The following is a 19,706-nucleotide window of genomic DNA, read 5'->3' as shown; positions in this document are numbered from 1 at the left end:
AGATTCCATATCATATTGCCAGCCATACTTCAGTGAAGTAGGCAATCAGTATTTGCTCTTAAGAGATACAATACAGTGTGTTTTGTTTTGGTTTTAACGTGTACATTTTGTGTTTGGTTTTTCTTTTCCTTATTTTCTTATTTTTTATTAGTGGTGGCAGTACATTTCCAGCCCTTTAAAATATCTTGTCTTTAATTATTTCCTATGACATGATGCAACGTTGCAGAACTTTTTCAACTGTCTTAGCGTGGTCAAATGCCTTGAACAACACAGAAGCAAAAATTCACACATTAAAATAGCTGCAATGAAGAGCTGGAAAAGAGATAATTTTTCCTATACATGTGTTGGTAAAAATGTGTGCACTGAACAGCATCCCTCTGGTTACTGCAGTTGTTAGGTAACTATGCAGCCTAGGTTAAGTAGAGTACTTATGAATCCTAATGCAATACCCTTCCACCTAAACATAGTATCTGTGAAAAGACTTTGGCTTTCACTCTGCATTTGTCTAAAATAGACAAGGGGCATTGATGCTGTGCTTTATTCCACTTACATTCAGCACGACTCTCGCTAAGAATAGGTGGATATCATATTGTATAAAAAGTAGCATAATGGCATGTGACTGTATTTTCAATGAGGGAGGCAGGATGTGACTGCACTGCCGATGAGGCTGCTGCCTCATGCTTTGTTATGCGGTCCTACTTTCATGAAATCAAACTCTGGATGACTCATCGTATCCAATCAAATATTGTCATAGTGTATCTTCATTGCACAAAACAGTATTTAAGGCTTCCTAATCACATTACAAATAATCTTGATAATTCCACATGGTGCTGATAGTGAGCAATAGACTTCATGATATATATTCAAAATATCTGTTACGTAAAGACACCGACACTATCAGTGTGTATCTCTCTCTATATATGTGGTGCACAAAATCCCTGACCAGAAGCTGCAGGAGGATGTAGATGAAAAGTACTGACAGTGTTATTGAATTCATAAACAGGGAAATTAACACAATGAATTTGACTTAAGTATGTTTTATTACAACCAATGTAACATTTTTTCTTGGTAGTATAAAACCAGTTTCACTATTATAATCTTCTTTAGTGTCCCTCATAAAACCTGAAGGTGCAAGATAGAAGGATATAGAGGTGAGGTAACACATCTCTGAATTTGAAATATAGGAAAGATTTAGAAGGAGATGTTGGAGATGTTAAAATATGTAGCAGTGGAAGAAAGAAGTAATCACAGAATTGCAATACTGAATGACTGAAAGAAAAATGATACAAAATTTAGTGTTAAAAAAAATTGATAACCATGGGAAAAGTAAACTGAACCCAGATAGACAACAGTGGACTCTACATTCTCTATTACTGTTCAAGGAAGAAATCTTGGAGTGATTGTGAGCTAGATGAAAAATCTGGTTTCTGGGAACTCTGGGCCTCTGTCCATCATGGTCATCTGTGTTAATTTCCACTATATGGATATGAAATGATTACACTATCTCTGCTCTTCTTTCCATTCATACCACTAATATGCCCCATTTCCTCTGTTTTTGTCTTGGTTTGTAGGCTTTTTGCAGGAAAAGAAAGGACAAACCTGAAAGAACAAAATATCCTTCTGTGAATATTGCTGATTTTTGGCTGAAGCCTGAAGATGCTACTGTAGAAAAAAATACTTTGACTGATGCAGAGCACTGCTGAGGAAGTGTAGCCTCTGCTGAGTTTGCATGTAAGTTGAGCTCACCTCCATCTCTTCTCCTTGGTCTGCACCCTCCTTGTCATATCCTTACTTGTCTGAACTGGCTCAGTGGCAGTGCATCAACTCATGTGCCAGCCACCTGGCTACCCACAGCAATATGCTGGGTATTCCTTTTCTTTTAGATGTAGCTTTTGAGAAAAAATGCAGAAATTTGTATGCCTGAGACCTTTAGCCTTCTGTCAAATTGGCTGAAATTGTTCAACAGGTTCAAAATGTGCTTGAGGGAAAATAGCAAACTGACAGATGGCCAGGCAATGTAACCGCATATGCCTCATTTCTTGAAGAGCCAGGTTAAAAATACATCATTATAATAGACTTCAAGAAGAAAGGGAAAGAGTGACAGGAAACCAATAGGTTAGAAAGTCAAGAATTGACTGTTTGATATACACCTCTGTCTCTGCATGGTGCTTCAATTTCAGCGGGAAGTGCTCCCTCTTTTTACATGTCTTTTGGAGCTGCACATTTTCACCGAATTCATTGATCCCACCCTTTAGCTCTGACATGCTGAATCTTTCTGACTTGCTCTGATAGACTGTACCACACTGGGATTCATCACTAGTAACTGCCACTAGGAGATGGGTGAAATTAGAAATTGCTTATAGTATATAGCTACAAGTAACATATGGTATGCAGTGTTATAGTATGTAGCCATTAGCTTTAGTTATAAAGACTGGGTGAAAGGTCTCCTTTTAGAAAGCTAAAAAGTGAGGGGAGCTGTTTACTGTTCATATTCCCTTTTAGGAAGCAGTTTTTTGTTAAATTAGTGTTCTTGAAAAAATAAGATTAATAGCATTTGGTTACAGCTGTTTAATATTGGCTGGTGTTATGCAAGCTTCTAGGTGCAGTGTGCTTACTTGCTCTGAACTTGACTTTTAAAAAGCCTGCGTAGTGGAAAGTCCTAGAACATTTAAGAGAGAATTTCCTAACCATTCTCAGGGAGTGACTTTGCTGTGATAAATGTTCTTGGGAATTAGTGGGAGTTTTCTGTAACTGAAAATGTGCAGAAACACTTCTGAATGTTCTAGAGATTGTATGTAGATAAATAGATGAAAATAATGTAACGGGGTTAAATTTCCCGCTCCATGAAGTCAGCACATACTCTCCCACATGCTTTTCAGTCTTCCGCTTCCCTCAATTCCCTGGTCATGTCAAGATGAACAAAGTATTTTCTTTTCCTTCACTTTTCTGTGTTACACAGTAGCTACAGCTGTCATCATATTTTAGTTGAAGGAGAGCAGCTGTCTAAATGTTTCTATTTGTTTTGCTGCATTAATTTTATTTGTGAGACTGAATTTTTGTGAAAAGCCGTCTGCTTATATTTGAGAACTGCAACTGTCCTTCTGTGAGCACAGAATACATATTAAAAATGGAATTCAGGAAGAAGAATTCTGCTAACAAGAAACAAATTATTATCTTACACTCATTTAGAGATATGGAATTAATATCCTTAGATTTCTAGTAGCAGCAGGTTAATTAAAATAATAACCCCTCCCTTTTTAATCTTAGGAAACTGCTTCACCCCATGAGAGAAAGTATTATGAAATGTGTTAATTGCAGCACTTCAGGATGATACGGCACACAGTAGAAATAAGCAAGAACATTCTTGGTTCTCTGTCATCCACTGTATTAGTAAATAGATTAAGGAAAAGAAAGCTCTATGTCTGATATTTCAATTATCCTATACTGTAAAAGTATATAATATGTAGATTCGTAACTAAGGAAACTAATAGTTACTACTAGTTACTAATAAATTGCTAATGACACGAGCAGGGAATCCATGGTAAGGTATATACATGCCCAACATTTACACTCACACATAGAGAGTATTGCTATGTCACAAGACAGTACTGTAAAAATAAGGAAATGGGTTTCACTGAGTTGCCTGAAGCACACGAAATACTGTTTGCTGGTGAAGTCTGTCAATGGAGGCTAGCAGATGCTACCTTGGAAGAAAGAAGTAAGGTAGCTCTAAATGAAACATTTTTGCATTTAAACTCAGTCATTGCATGTGACAATATAATAATTTAACATTAATCATGTCTAAAAGTTGCAGTATTTGTATTTACTGTGTTGAATTTTCTAAAGTTGCTCCAGTATAAGGTATTTGGAAGAAATGTAATAAACAAGCATCTCTGGAGCACTGCAAGATGCATTTACAATCACTCTTCTTACCCAGGCTTGCCTCATAACTCATTGGGTTACAGTAAGTGCTACTCCACTGTCATAACAGAGTCTGCCAGAACAATAACTTCAGTGTACTGTTTCCATCAAAATGTTGTGTTAGAGGCAGATCCTTCTTCCTCTGTTCTTCCAAGTGAGTCTGCCCTTTACATTCTAGTTCTCATGCCACCCTTCAAGAGCTGTCTCACTGGAACTTTCACCTCTAAAGCTGTAATCTATCACTGTGAGAGCACTTACATACATTTTAGACATTGTGTTTCGATTGTGTTTAGATTTCCATATAGGTGTTTTGTAATATTTTAAATAGCTGGTAGATTTTTAGATTTGTTCCCTTTATAATCAAGAGTTTCCAAGGATTCTGTTACAAACAAATTCTCAAACACTTCACAATAGCAAAGAGATAAAAAAGGTCTTTTACTCTGCAGACTACTCTTTAGTCATAACCTTCATCCTCTGGGGAGTTGTGCCTTTAAGGTGACCAGATGAGTTTGCAGATGCTCTCATTGCACTGTACTGACCAGGTGGGCCTCTCCTAAGGTGTAGATCACCATCTCAGTTGTCTTTTATTTCCACATATTTCTGAGCACTGTACCCTACAATTTAATACACAGAATGTGATCTGTTGGTTCTTCACTACTTTTCTCTGAAGAGGTCCAAATGAACTTAGGTTCTGATGTGAATCTGGTTAGGCTGGTAGTGCTGCCAACCCAGATTTTAGAAAATAATGAATGATGTTCAGAAAAGGTTCATTCTTCTTTCAGGGCATGTTTCATGAGAAATGATATTTCACCCATGAATCTATTTCCCTTCCCAATAATGAATATGCAAAGTTTGGCATCCGAGTAGCTTTTCATTGTGCTTCTCGATGAATTGTTCACATTCTCTAAGGCACTAATTTCAAGATGTTGGCTAAGACATATTCTAATTAATTAGGCAAGTGAAGTTATTACACTATGGATGTGTTGCAATAAAATATGTTTCTATTTTCAGAGTGGTTTCAGATGGGATTTGCAAGACGTGCATATATAGCATGGCTTTGCCTATGAATTGCAAGATAGTTCATGCTATTTGAGACAATTTCTGCCAGATCTTACTTGGATCTATTAGACAACATTGTTATTTATAAACCTGCTATAAAGTAATTAGATGTTTATGGTATTAACTCAAATACATTATTATAGTGTATAATACAAGAGTAGCAAATCCAGTTGTACTGGATTGTATGTGTTAGTAATACTCTACTGCAAGCCACTGGGAGAATAGGAGTAAAGAGAATCCAAGGCCCTCTATAAGTTTTTTTTTCTTCCTCTTGATGTTGAATGAAAGCAACATTAATATCAAACTTTATACTGGTGCTATTTAACTTTTAACATAGTGAGTTCATATTTCTGTATTAATTACATAGTTCAATTCAAGGGGCAGCTGTTATGTACACTAATAACTGAGGTATCTACTTCACTTAGAACATCAAAATATCTTGTTTTGTAGGATTATATCCACTATCTACAGCCTGCTTTGATATCGTCAGCTTCTGAAAACAAAGGCTAGTCAGCTAAATTGACTCTTTTATTCCTCCCTGGGGGAACTCAACAAAAAAGAGAATTAGGGCTGTTAGCATTTAGCCTGTGAAGCTTTTCATGAAGTATTTTGAGTCCCTGAGAAATTTCAGCCTGGCAAGTACGATTCAGATGGGGGGGTTAATTGTCTAGGGATAGAATTAATGTACTTCTGTGTTGTGCTAGCAGCTGATAAGATTGTTACCTTGAGGAGTGGAGTAGCTGTGTGTAACTGGGATAGTGTAACAGGTCAGCAGATGGTGTAACAGATAGCAATTTATCAATACTCAGAAGAGGAAATAAAAAATTCTGTTCAGTTTGGGAGTTTTGGAAGTTTAAGGGTGACATTTCTGGTCACAGTTCATACATTGGCTTGCAGCCATGCTCATTAACAGAGCAGTTCAGCTGGTTTTGCTGGTTTCAGTGTGTACCCTACAACGAGTGAGGCTCGGCTGTTGACAAAAATCTGAACAAATGTGGATTTGACTGCTAGAATACTACAGGTTGGTTGTTCAACAAGCCAGATGTGACTGCGAAGATGCTCAAAGAATAATACTGTAAGGAAAAGAGGGGCACAGTAATAAACCACATAATTTTTACATTGTCTTTAAGAATTATCATGCAGGGTGAAGTAAAACATGTTAAGTTTTATATTAGCAATCAATGCACACTGAGATTATTTCTGTTGTAATTTATAGGGTCTGCCTAGAACTTTTACAGTCTGGCCAATAAAGTATGTTTGGGCAAACAGCAAGTTGAAATGTGTTTGACTTATCTATGGGTTCTTTTTGTTTTTTTAAGTGTCTATTTACTGATAAATAGGGTCATGACACAAAAGAGAGCATTTGCAAAGGGTGTCGTTAAGCTTAAGTTATGAGACAAGTACTGCTATTGAGGAATACCTGTATTTGTGGCTGTTCTACAGCCTAGGGCTGGAGCTTATAGAGCTACATATGGGAGGCAGGAGGCTGATGGGTTAGAAAGGGAGAAGAGAAGAGAAGAGAAGAGGCAGAATAATCTTGTGACATAAGCAGTTTTGGTTTTGAGAGGAAGCCAATTGTGACTAAATTTGTTAAAGATTTGGAAAGGCATTGCATGAACAACAAGAATGCCTTGATAGGTTGGACACGATGATCTTAAAGGTCTCTTCCAACCTGGTCTGGTTCTATTCTATTCTATTCTATTCTATTCTATTCTATTCTATTCTATTCTATTCTATTCTATTCTATTCTATTCTATTCTATTCTATTCTATTCTATTCTATTCTATTCTATTCCATTCCATTCCATTCCATTCCATTCCATTCCATTCCATTCCATTCCATTCCATTCCATTCCATTCCATTCCATTCCAATTTTTGATGTGATGACATCAGAAATGAACATCAAGAGCTATATGATTCTGCTTTTGATTAATGCTAGCATATCACAACAGTATGTTTTTGGGTCCTAGATAAAGTTATCTATGTGTCTTCATTGTATTCATGGATGTCTACCTTGTCCCACTTGTTTGGCAGTTCTTCCATTGCTGGATTTTTCTGACCATTAAAATGTTTGAAATACCTTCATCATCTTTGCTTCCTTTTGCTTTGGGCCATTTACATGGGTGTTGCAGATAACAGAAAAATAGCATATTCATAGACAGCACTTTGTATCAACAGGACTGAGGGGAAACAAGTTACTTGAGGCAAAAAGCAAGCTCCAGTCAAGAATATTTTTTAAATAAGAAAGAACAATACTTGCCTTTAGTAGTTTTTATAGAATAGTTGAACAGTTTAGCCAGACAGATGTCCAGAACCACATGCTAATGTTCTTCTGCATCATTCGTAAGGGCTGGATTTTCTGCACATTTCTTTCCTAAATAGGTGCAACGTGAAAGCGTAACTTTGCTCTTAGTAGAGAGAGACTTAGATATATTAATTAAGCTCAGACTTCAGTCTCTGTGACAATGTGGAGAAAAGTTTGTGCTTTCCAAATCAAATGTCACAGAAGAGTTGAAATCCAAATTTCTGACAAAGCGAGGGCACACTGAAAATACTGCGAAACCACCAAAATGGCACTAATGTAACAGGGGAGAGAGTGTATTCCAGAGCTTCTCATCTTCCCAACAAGTTCATTGTAATAATACATTATTCAGTCTTGCTTTGCTGGATAAGTACAAGACACTAATTTATGCATAATGGAAGATGCCCTTTCTAATATGTGCAGTCATTCATTTGGAATGACTCGTACAGATCTGCACATTGCAGAACATCAGGTTATTTATTTGTTTTGCAATAACAACATATAAAAGGAAGTAGTATTTCTGAATGATGTTTGCATAGCTGAAATTTCTTTTGGCCTCTTCAAAAGCTTCAGACTCTTCTACATGGGCATCACAGTTCTAACCTACAAATGTGATGTAAGAAATCTGGGTTCCTGAAAGAGTGCCCTTAGCTCCCTCCAGAGACTTAACTGCTGAGCAAAGCATGCCCAGTTTGTAAAGCCTTCTGCTGTTTCACCATTATGTATCCTTTGGGAAAGCAGCATTTGATGAGGACATAGTTTCACATTTGACTTTGTATTCCCTTGATTTTAGTGTTCCCGTCACACTCCTATTGTTAATTGACTATAAGGAGTAATTCAATTTCCTGCCTCAACCTAGGGCTGTCTGTTTAGCTTCTCGCTATTTAGCAAGGGCCCGTTAATCCATGCAGTGGACTCAGAAGTCCATCAGTTTAGCAGCAGTAAAGACAACTTTCTTGTGTTTCGGTCTCTACAGAATTCTCCTAACCTCTGTAACTGTTCGTGTGGCAGTCACAGACACTGGCTCTCAGCGAGTTGAAACTTGAGTGAAATTTCCTGTATTAGAGGATTCCCTTAGTTATATAGAACATATATATATATCGCTATATAATTTTTTTTCCCATGTCACTTAAGTGTAGCTCTCTGGAGGTGTTCAAGAGGAGATTGGATGTGGCACTTGGTGCCATGGTCTAGTCATGAGGTCTGTGTTGATAGATTGGACTTGATGATCCTCGAGGTCTCTTCCAACCTTAGTTATACTGTGATACTGTGACTTGTCAGAACTCTGGTCTTCCATGAACATTTGAAAAAAAATATGGACCTCAAGTCTAGAATAGAATTCCCTGATCAATATATCTCAGTATGTTCCAATTTTGTTAAGCAGCTCCCCATACTTCCATAGCAAAACAAAATTTCATTGCACTTCTCTGTGCTGAGCTGCTGCTTAAGATATGTGGAATTAACTTTTAAAGAAAACCTATTGATACAAATAAGAAACTTTTCACAAGTTCTTTACTTCATGGCACCAGACCTTTATTTGATGGGTAAATAAAATATAATGATCGTAGGTTTGGGTTTCGGATAAGATTGTAGAACTTTGCAGTGTCGCCTAGTAACCCACCCATGCTGCAGAATATCTGATTTTACTCTTTTCAACATTACACTCAGATGGGGCTTGGTTTATAAGGCTAGAAACAGATGAAAATTGCTCCAAAGAGCTTTGTTTTAGCAAAGGAGCAGTTCTGTCTCTAATAAAAAGTAGATCTTTGCAATTGCAAATTGCCTCTTCAGTGAGATCTTTAAACTTTTTCACAGAGGGAAGTTCGTTTTAAAATGATGAAAAAATAAATGAATCATCACAAAGTGACTCATGTTAGAAGATTCCTGCAAAGTGTTGTCATGAGCAGCTCGTCTGAATCATCTGCATGAGTTTTTGTCAGGAAGGCAAGGTTATCAGCTTTCCCTAAACAACGAGACACAGAATAGCAGCAGTGTGATTAGAGGTCTCTTGAATTCATCAGAATAATCTGTTCTATGATTTTGCTGATTTCAGACTGAATGATTTGACATTAGTTACAGCCAAACATTAAATGGAAAAGACATTTCTAAAGGGGAACATTCAAGTTGTAGGTTTTTACTACATGCAGATGTGATCTTAATTTGCAGTCTCTAATTACTCTGTCACGTTATATTTTTTCACCTTGTGTGTTGCAGAGTGAATGAAGAGCGACTCATTTATTCTGGCCTCCCTACTTAGAAAGCAGTGATAGGATTCATTTAATGCCAATCAATCAAACTGGAATTGGTTATGAAGGTTTTTTCTGAAGATTACTGTGACTTTCCTAGGCAAAACCCCATACTAAAAAGTGGCTTAGACACTTTCAAACCTTCTTGTTGAGAATTTCTTAGTCTTTGCAGAGTGAAGATATGAATAAATATGTCAAAAGCAAAAGTCTGTATCCCTGATGAAGACAAATTGCTCTTACAAGACCACTGTGATATTTACAGTGGTATCACCATCACTGGAGTGAGGATGTCTTGTCAATCCAATTGGGAATGGCCAAAGGCTGAATCACTTTAGGTGGCATTTCCTCTCAAATTCGGCTTTAGACCATTTCTGGGAAGTTTCAGCTCAGATAATTACAAAAAGTTGCAGCCAGCTGTAAACAGGACAGGTTCTGTTAGTGGCACTGCAGCCCCCAAAGCTCCACTCTAGTGAAAACTACACAGAGAGTGCTGCAGAGTGGCAGTCCGTGAGCATCTACTGTGTCTACAGCACACGCAAAGCTTGTGGCCACTGAAAACACAATCTCAGTCCTGGAGCCCAGCCCTGAGTGCATGCAGCCCACTTAGAAGTGAAAATGTGCTTCTGGAGATGTGTTTTTGCCTGGATTTTGTAGTTCTTTATGCTCCATGGTTCACAGAGAGTTACCCAACAGAGCTGCAGGTTGTGTTTGGTATTCCTCCTCTACTCATTCTCGTATCAGTAGTAGCTTTACTAGCTTGCTAATGAATAAATAAATGTAAGGTCATAGTTTTCTCTTGCTAAGTACCTTGAGGCTATTGAATGTTCCTTTTTGGTTTGGTAACTTTCCACATTGTATGATTCTATGATCAGAAGCATATTAAGATTCTTCTTTGATCCTGAGAACTGGTCAGTTTTTGTCTTCTTTCTCAAAAGAAGACAACACTCCACTTGTTCTCCACTTGTTGTTTGTTTGTTTGTTTTTGCTATAGGAATAAACCCAGCTCATAAGTACTTGTAATCCACGCCTTTTTAAAGTGTCTGTGTTGATATCTGAAACTTTTTACATTTCCCCTTTTATCACGGTAGATCACTGCTGAGTTGTCCTCCCCCCTGTTCTCAGTATTGCTCTGGAGCGGTAGCTGCACAAAACATTCAATTTCAATGATGCTATTTCTGGACACTGCCATCTGCCTGGTTTTACTTCCATTTCAAACAAACTTTCAGTTTAGTTTCATCTTTCCTTTGGAGGCACAGCTGCTCAGGAATGCTTGGTAATCACTGGTGTGCAGCACTCACCTGTAGCAAAATATGTAAAGGGAACAGAAAGAAGGAGCTATATATTCTCAGCTTGTTAGCTGTTAAACAGGTTAGGCAGGGAATGGGAACTCTGTTATCTTTGCTTGTGCAGATCTTTATTTTATAAACAGTACTTTCTCAAAGGGCTAATAAAGAAGAGCAAACACAGAAGAAGGATTACTAAGCTCCTCTTAGAGTGAACCTTTGCCAATAACAAGTTTATCAGGGCAATGCATGTGCAGGGGGCTTGGCATAGTATTAATTTGCCGCTACCACCAAATTAACTATGCTCTATTTTGTTTTCTTTCCAGTTTTACATCCTTGATTACATATTCATAAAACTGTCCTTCCTTCCAAGCATAAATACAGCTGCTTTGAAAATATAATTGTGAATGTTTATCGAGCACCTAATTTATTTTACTTGCCAGCTACTAATTACGTAGGAAATATAAATGAATTGCAGGTCATATATTCCATTTGAAACACTTACAGAAAAACTTTCCAAACAATAAAATGAAATGTAAGTTGCAGCCTGGGACATGCAACATACAGTACTGTCTCCAGCAGTACTAGTCAAAGGAAACAAACATCTGATCTGATAGCACATTTAAATTTGTCAAAGCATACTGAGGAATGTGTTCATTCTGTTTAAAGTGAATTGTTTTGGTAGCCTTGAGAGCTTTTCCTCTCTCTTTGGTTTTTACATAATCTGAGTCTATCGCTGCTAAAACTTGTTTATTGTACAGCAGAGAAAATCAAATGCAAAATAGACTGAAAACATGCTAGGATTAGGTTTTATCCATCATGTCGTTCATTTTATGTCTCATCCATTTTACTGAAAGAGATATGTAAATTCCGTCTCGCTTCTGAGTTGGATTATTGTACCATCTCAATCCATTCAAAGTAATAAAATGAGATTTAATAGACTATGTTAGTTAATTGTTTAGGAAACATGGAGTTTTAATCACTGTGACAACCACAGATCTGGGAGTAGCGAGCAGAATGTCTTTTGCATACGTAACAACTCTTTCAGATATTTGGTATTAGGCAGCAAATACCAATTTTCACACCAGTCTTAAAACTGCTGCTTAGAATTTACATTCACTGAACAAACATTAACTAATTAAGCTTAGTAACACATTTGTGGGGTAGGTCACTAAACATAGATACAGTCCTGGATAGTTGGAATTTCAGCAGTGGGAAAGAAGAGCAGTGACTTTTAAAAAGGAAGCTGGTGCTAATAGAGCATGTTATAAAGAAATAGATTATCCAGCAGGAAGAGAAGTGCAATTTATAACTGGATCACAAATCACAGCAGACACAGGGCTGAACTCTGCTTTATGTGCTAGTAAAGGAGTTCTTCTATAGGTTATGTCAAACATACATTTCTGAATTATCTAGACAGGTATTTGCAAGCCATCAAAGCATTTGTCATGGGATTTTCCCTTTAGTTTGCTGCAGCCTGATATTGATGTTCTGTCTAGAAAAGTGCACTTACTTCTCCTTTTCCTATGAAAACTTAGGGAGTTAAGATTCCAGCCCCATGGCATTAGAGCGGGTTTCCAGCCCTTGGTTACTTTCATATTGCAAATGCCATCCATGCAAAAGCCCTGGACTCAGATCAGAGCTGGTGTGATAGCATCTGACCTCGAAGTGTATTGAAAGATGTTGGTTGATGTCTTGAACTACCGCAGAGTACTTCAGCTTAGATCCTATAATGGTTTTTACAGACAGTTTTCCTTCATTCATATTAATTGAAGATATAGATGCTTCTGACTTGTTTGTGCTTGATGTGCTTTCCTTCTCTCTTTTCATGATAATAATTTGTAGTTAGTTGTATTGGCTGTTATTGCAGGAAGAAGTGATTGGGGAAAATCGCAGTTACTAATGTTGTCTGCAGGCAGTTTAGGGTATTTATTATTAATAAACAGGAAAGGTGACTGAGCACAGAGAATTTGGGTATAAACCTGCTGTCAAGAATCCAAGAGTAGTGTGGTATCAGTGTGGCAAAACCTGAGTAATCAGATGGTCTCTTCCGTGATAGTGGATCACAGTTCATTGATAACATATATAGTGCTTACATGGGCTTTTAGCACTTTCTGCCTGGAAATCTAATAGGACAGCTGGACAAACGAAAATGCTATAAGCTGTTATAAATAAGAATGAGGTAAGCAGAAAGATACTGACTTTCTCCAGTCATAGACTATTCAAACATAGAGACTAGCAGCTGAAGTGTGGTTTGTTTGTTTTTTTCAAGTAGTGTTCACTGAATATGTATAAAGTGTATGCAGTTCCCATCTCTGACATTCCTTGTTTCTTTCCTTTTTATCTGCTTGAGTTAAGAAAATACAGGTCCAATTGTTAACCTTTAAGACTGCAGTGGCTTTAAGGGAGTCATCCGAGGCTGAAGCTGAGGGTAAGAACAGCTGCACTTATTTAGCCATACAAATGGAAGTAAATTTTAGCCCAGGTTGTGAAATGCTGCAAATGCCTCAGCACTGATGTTTCTTTCCTTTTTCATCTGGTGAAAGAAGAGAGTCAAAGATCATTGTAAGCTTGTTTCAGAAGCCAGTTTATGGGCTGTATTTCCCAGAGGCTTATGTTGCATGAGATTATTTTAGTAACTATTTTGAGTGTTAGAAACGTCCTTGGTGCCATCAACTTAAATTCTGTCAAAACACAGTAACATGCTGAAAGTGCATAATTAGAGCATTTCAGTGGTGGTGCTGATGGAATGCTCATTCTCATGGTATTTTCAGTAAGGCTCACATGGCTGCTGGGTCAAAACATTTGATTTTTTTCCCCTATTACCTGTATATAAACCTTCAGTGCCGTGTGCCCTTATTTTGCAGTTTCAGAGCAGAAAGAACCTCTTTTCCTTACATTTCACCAAAGTGCTCTTGGTTTGAGCTTAGTAATTTGGTTAATTTGACCATTTTGTTTTTCAGTTTGTGTACTGAAAGAAGAAATTAGAGAGTTGTCCCCTGAACACAAAATCAATTAACCAGTAAGGGCATCAATAGGTGAAATTTGCCTAAATAACTGTAGGACCCAAAGCTGCAGAGTAGACAAAAACACCCCAAAGCAGCTACTGAGGAAGAATAAAGTGAAATTTTTATCTGCTGAGGTTAAATATGTGACTTCAGATTTGCTGAGCATTTGAATCTTGAAACACAAACACTGGTGCTTCTCAGTACCGTGTTAGAGTGCTGAGTAACCTCGTGTGTAGTCTTTGCTCTAGCTGTAGACAATTTTTCACATTTCAGGAGTTGGAAAGAAAAAAATTTATCCAGCATCTAACCAATTTTGTAGGACCATAAGGAAGAAGAACCATATGATACGATGCATGCATCATAAGAGATTCTATGAAGAAGAAAGAGTTTGTAGGACCCTTGAGAAAAAAAGTGCTTGACAGCACACAGCCATCATTACCAGGACACTGAGAGCCCACTCCTAGCCATACATATGTGGGTCATTGAGAATGAAATCATCTAAAAGAAGGCCAGTGCCAGGGGCTTCTCAAACAGAGGCAGAGGTTGGCTGGATGAGACTTCTGTGTGTGGTGCATGTTATGTGCTCGAAGTGTAAAACCTGCAGAAAAGAACCAGCAAAGCTGGCAAGACAAGGCCTGAAAGCACAGCTACAACAGCCATCAGTAATAACAACTGGAGAAACACTGTATTCCCTTGTCCATCTAGCAAATATAACTGTTGAATATTAAGAAGTTTATTTTTGTCCCCCAATTACTGATATTGACAGCAGCTCTTACTGCTCAGATGATGGACTCATTGCCATGGGTGCTGGGGCAGCAAGATGCACAGACAGGACACGGTCCTTGTGCACTCACCTGCCTGCCTGAGTTTCCACTGAGAGGATCTGAGCCCCCACCCGACTGCATTTCTAAGCTAGAATAAGAATTCCCGAATTCTTTGCTTGCTGTACTTAACATTAGAGTTGATTATTTGCTGCAAAGAATCATCCCTCAACCAAATCAAAAGCTCTGGTTTCAGTAGTGCCAGATTCTCAGGCACTGTGTGCAATACCCAGAGGACAGCGCTTGCAATAAGAAAAACCAGCAGATCTTCCAGAGGAACTAGTCCTGCATGGGAATGGAACCAGGCTGCAGGAAGAAGCACACAGATTTCACCTTTACTTTCTACAATTTCATTATAGAGAGCTTTGGGATATTTGCTTGGAGTGAATGCATTGCTTCCGTGAACCAGAGGGCTGGAATTACATTATTTCAACAGCAAAATTGTATTCACAATCACTCATGAAATGCAGCATGATAATATCAGACTGTACAGCAGGAAGGTTTCTACAAACACTTTGCTCAGTAACAGTGCCAGTTCTCCTCCTGCTGAACAGACTATAAATACCCTCAGGTAATTAATTAGTAAGAGAGTCCAACTAATTAATTACTGCAGGCCTAGTTATACATTGTTATATTTGTTAAAGTGACATGGCCACAATAGCATTCACTGAGCAAGTTCATGATATTCATCTACAGAAAGCAGCGTTTTTAGAACACGACCAACTTTGACATGAGAAGAAATTCCAGCAGATGCTGTCATGGCCTTACACTGGAGACACAGTTTATTGCTTAAGCTGGGAACACTGTTGATCTTCCAGCCCATCCCAGATACAGGTCTGTCCTACCTTGTAAGGAGCTCACTTGCAGGGTCAGCAGAGGAAGGTGACTCCTGAAACTGGCCCCAGGCAGGCAAGTGAGGCAGCCAGCAGCTGTGTTGGTTGAGGAAAGACAATTCCTTTTGTGTGGCCTTGTGAGGGTTTTGTTCTTGTTTGAATTAATAAACAGGGCCCTGAGGAAGAGCCTGAATTGGATCTGAGCATGTTGTTCAATCCTCACCACCCCTTTCCCCAGCAGTCTGAGCTAATCGTGCCCAGCACCATCTGCAAACTGAAATACACCTCTGCCTAGCTGCCTGCATTACTGTTATTAGCTAGAGCAGCCACCTGCAAAGAGATAATGCAGAGAGAAAAATCTCACATCATAACATTTCAGCAGCTAAACCTAGGAAAGAGAAGAATGCTGTCCTTGTACAGACACTCTCAGGTCAGATTTCTGCTCTTTAATTAAGCAAAACATTAAGAAGAACAAGAACAAAAGACAGCAGAAACAGGTGTCTGTGGAAGTCAGCTCACGCTCCCTTTCCTGACAGTTGTACAGCTGAATTTTAATAGCTCACCCTGCTCTTCTCTTTGCTCCAGTTTCACAATCACATTACAGGCACATACAGTGTAAGGTCAGTGTCTTCAAGAGTCCTCTGCAACTTGTTTTTCTAGAAGCAGCATCTCTGAATGTGATTGTTATCTGAGTCCTTGTGCTACTTTACATAGGCCTAGAAACTGCTTATGCTAAGAGGAGATAGCAGAACGTTTCCCTGTGGATTCCTGAGCCTAAACTCCACATGCCATCTACGGATACTTCCCACCTGGTCTCCTTTGTGAACCATCAAGTCACGAGAACAACAACAGGATCCTCAAAAACTAATCTGCATAAATCCCTATGCAGCAAGCCTTGGAAAGTTTGTTCATTGAAGTGCATTACTAACACCATTTGGACAGAGGAAAAGTACCTGAAACATCCTTAACTGGGCTGAACTCTTCATGTGCTCAAAGACAAGAGGCATAGAAAAGAACAATTTTTACCTATCATTATGTTGCATGACTTAAGATTGGAATGCAAGTCTTGAGAAGATCACATCTGTAATGGAAGAGGAACTTACAGAGTTTTGAATTTTGAATTTTGAGGTTTGATCATGACTTAAGAAAAGCAGAACCTTTTTATCACCTTTTGGATGCCTTCTTTCCTGGCTGTGGGCAGCAACACTTTGCATCAGCTACCACTGCAGCACTGCCATCCTGCAGCAGCACAAACCTTTGGCTTCACATACATCTGGTGTCCTAAACCTCCTATGGGATGCTCTTCATCTCAGCAAGTAGTTAGATTCCATTAAGGTAAGATGCTTCAACAGGAAAAGGCTGAAAGAGGGACTAGAGGAACAATCCCAAGAGACTGGGTACACACAACACACAGAACCCACCCAGTCTTATGACTGTTGCTAAAAAACATTGGGGCAACAGATGAGCATCTTTCCAGAAGCTGCCTGGGTCAAATCTGCAGCTAGTAACAACTGATACTTCAATGGGGGACAGATTGTTTCCCCCTATTTATTAAGGCCATGTCCTGTCCTCATTGAAGTGGAGGGTAGTCACAGCCTCTCAGCTCCCTCTGGCCACCCCAGGGAGTATGAGTCAGTGACCCAATTTGCAGACCTCTCCCTGCATGGTTCCCTGTCCTACTTATGGTTCCAGCCCTTGGGCTAGGGCAGGAAAACATGGTTTCCTTGAACCAGTCTGAGAAACTCTACAGTGGTTTTGCACCTTCTATTGAAATGATTCACATACTGGTTTACAGTATATGGAAAAAGGGACTGATCAAGTACATCAGTAGGAAAAGGAAGACTAGAGAAAATTTGTTCCCATTGTTGAATGAGGTGGGTGTCTTGGTGACAGAGGGAACAGAACAAGTGGAGTTACTGAGTGCCTTCTTTGCTTCAGTCTTTATTCCCAAGACTGAACCTCAGGAATCCCAGTCCTTATAGGTAATACAGGATTTCTGGAGGAAGGATGACTCTTCATTAGTGGAGGCACCAGTGGGATGCACCTACAAGTGCTGAGGGACCTGGCTGATGTTATTGCTAAGCTGCTCAATCATTTTTGAAACATCATGGAGAACAGGAAAGTTCTACTGCAACTTTTTTTTCTGTTAAGATGATGGAACACCTGGAACAGGGTGCCTACAAGGCTGTGGACTTTCCTTCTCTGAAGAGATTCCAAACCCATCTGGACATGATCCTATGCAGCCTGATACAGATGGACCTGCTCTTCCACAAATGGAGAGTCTTCTGTTCTCCAGCCTTCTGACTCCTGTGATTCTGTAAGGGAAATCCTTCCTGAACCTTACAGAAATCTGCATGTGCCTTATGATATAACATTCAAATAGGTTTCCACATCCTCATGGTAAGCTGCAAGTAATATGCAGAAACTGAATGTGGTGCAGGGGCAATCTACTCCCTGCAGTCTATTGAGGATGAATCTTGTGCAGCACTTCAAATGATGTACGGTCTAAAGAATGTCTTTTTAAAAGTGTTTAATTTAATTTCAAATGCTTACATTTGGAGAAGTGTTTCACCTTCAAAGAAAAACTGTTCCAGTGTTTAATTAGTCTTTGTGATGGTAAATGTTTTCTTATTCCAGACTGTTTGTATGACTTCAGCTCCTGTCTGTTGGATCTTGCTTTTCCTTCATCAACAACTCTGAAAAGCTGCCACCACAGCCATCTCTTTCACTTGTTTGTACAGTGATGAAGTTACAGCTGAAGTTTTTCTTGAGATCTAAATATATGTAAAGTTTAAGCCCTGCCCTGTAAGGCATGTTTACCAGCTAGTGAATCACATTCATGGCCCTTCTTTAAACTGCTCATCACTTTTTTACATCTGCCTTGAATAAGACTGGGAGAAACAGTCTAATAACAGTTTCACTGATGTTGGGCTTAGAGGTGATTCTTCAGTGCTCTTCTTTTCAATCGTTCAGAAATAGTTTTAGTCCTTTCTGCTACTGCAGACTACTGGGAAATCATCTTGAGGCAACTGCCTGTGATGGTCCCTAAGCTTTTATCTGTATCTCTGGTTTTGAATGAACACCATGACTTGTCTCCAAATGTACTACATGGCAAAATGCCGCATGAAAATGTATTTACTTACAGCAATTAACTGGCAGTAAATACCAAGTTTATACCATCTGTTAATCTGTAAGATGTCTAGTCACTGCTGCCCTTTCTCCATTGCCTTTGCCTTTTCTAACAGACAAAATAAGCTGGCAGTCCTATCTCCTTTTAAAGTTTTCCTGCTTTCTGAGATATTCTAAAAGTAGATATCAGTGATTTAGAGAAGCCTTCAGCTCTCTGCTTAATATCTGGGCCTGTTATTTGCTAACAGCAGTACCTTAAGCTGGCTCTTCTGTGTCTTCAGGAGAATTCCTTCCTCCTTACCTTCCTCCTTTCCTTCCTCCTTACCTTCCTCCTTTCCTTCCTCCTTTCCTTCCTCCTTTCCTTCCTCCTTTCCTTCCTCCTTTCCTTCTCAGTGTTAGCCATCAAATGTAAACCAGAAACATCTGCTCAACTTTTCTACATGGATTAGGAAATGAAAAAGTAAAAACAAACCACTCAAAGTAATGGATTTTTCCCCTCACCTAGAATTCTCTTTCCCTCTTATGTATTCAGGTTCTCTTGTACTACATTTATACCATTGGCCAGCCATAGTTCATCACTTTAACTTCCAGCATCTATCACCAATATTTTAGAATGGGTTACATGTTAATGTACCTTAATTTCCTATAATTTTGCATTTGGAAAGTCCAGGTTATATTGTTTTCATATTTCCCTTTCACCAGCATGGTGCTTACACTAATGTATTTCTTTTGGATATTGGAATTTTCGCTGTCTGAGTAAAAATTTGTTTAAAATATTTTCAGTGATTTTATGAATGTTAGGTAACTAAAGGATGAAATGTAGAAATAAAAAATTCAACATGACTCTGAATTTCCTGAAAAGGTGAATTTTCATTGCTTTTCAATGGGATTTGGGAACCTATCTCTCCTTAGCCTCCCTTGAGATCGTAGTCTAAATCAGGACAAATACACTGTTACATATGGAGAATTAGCTTGCAAACTGTTCATTTTATCCTTTTATTCCTCTGAAATACCATAGGGACACTTAACATTTTATTCTGGATCTTGTGATATCAGCAGTAGTTCCCTTTTTACATACAGGGAAGGCATCTGAATCTTCATTTT

The 19,706-nt window shown here is 38.6% G+C and overlaps 1 long non-coding RNA gene across 1 annotated transcript in view; it reads left to right on the top strand.

Annotated features, from left to right (window-relative positions):
* Positions 1-1,607: 1,607 nt before the first annotated feature.
* LOC137448083 (uncharacterized) overlaps positions 1,608-19,706 on the top strand; it is a 186,284-nt gene continuing 168,185 nt past the window's right edge. The window contains exon 1 of the long non-coding RNA XR_010988976.1: positions 1,608-1,731. This is a non-coding gene — a long non-coding RNA (uncharacterized lncRNA). The remainder of the gene's footprint in view (positions 1,732-19,706) is intronic.

The sequence above is a fragment of the Melanerpes formicivorus genome, unplaced genomic scaffold (genome assembly GCF_026170545.1).
Source record: "Melanerpes formicivorus ecotype bairdi unplaced genomic scaffold, bMelFor1.0.p_v2 SCAF_22, whole genome shotgun sequence".
Classification (NCBI taxonomy): domain Eukaryota; kingdom Metazoa; phylum Chordata; class Aves; order Piciformes; family Picidae; genus Melanerpes; species Melanerpes formicivorus.
Note: the sequence above shows the minus strand (reverse complement) of the source record. Positions and strands in the feature narration are given on the sequence as shown.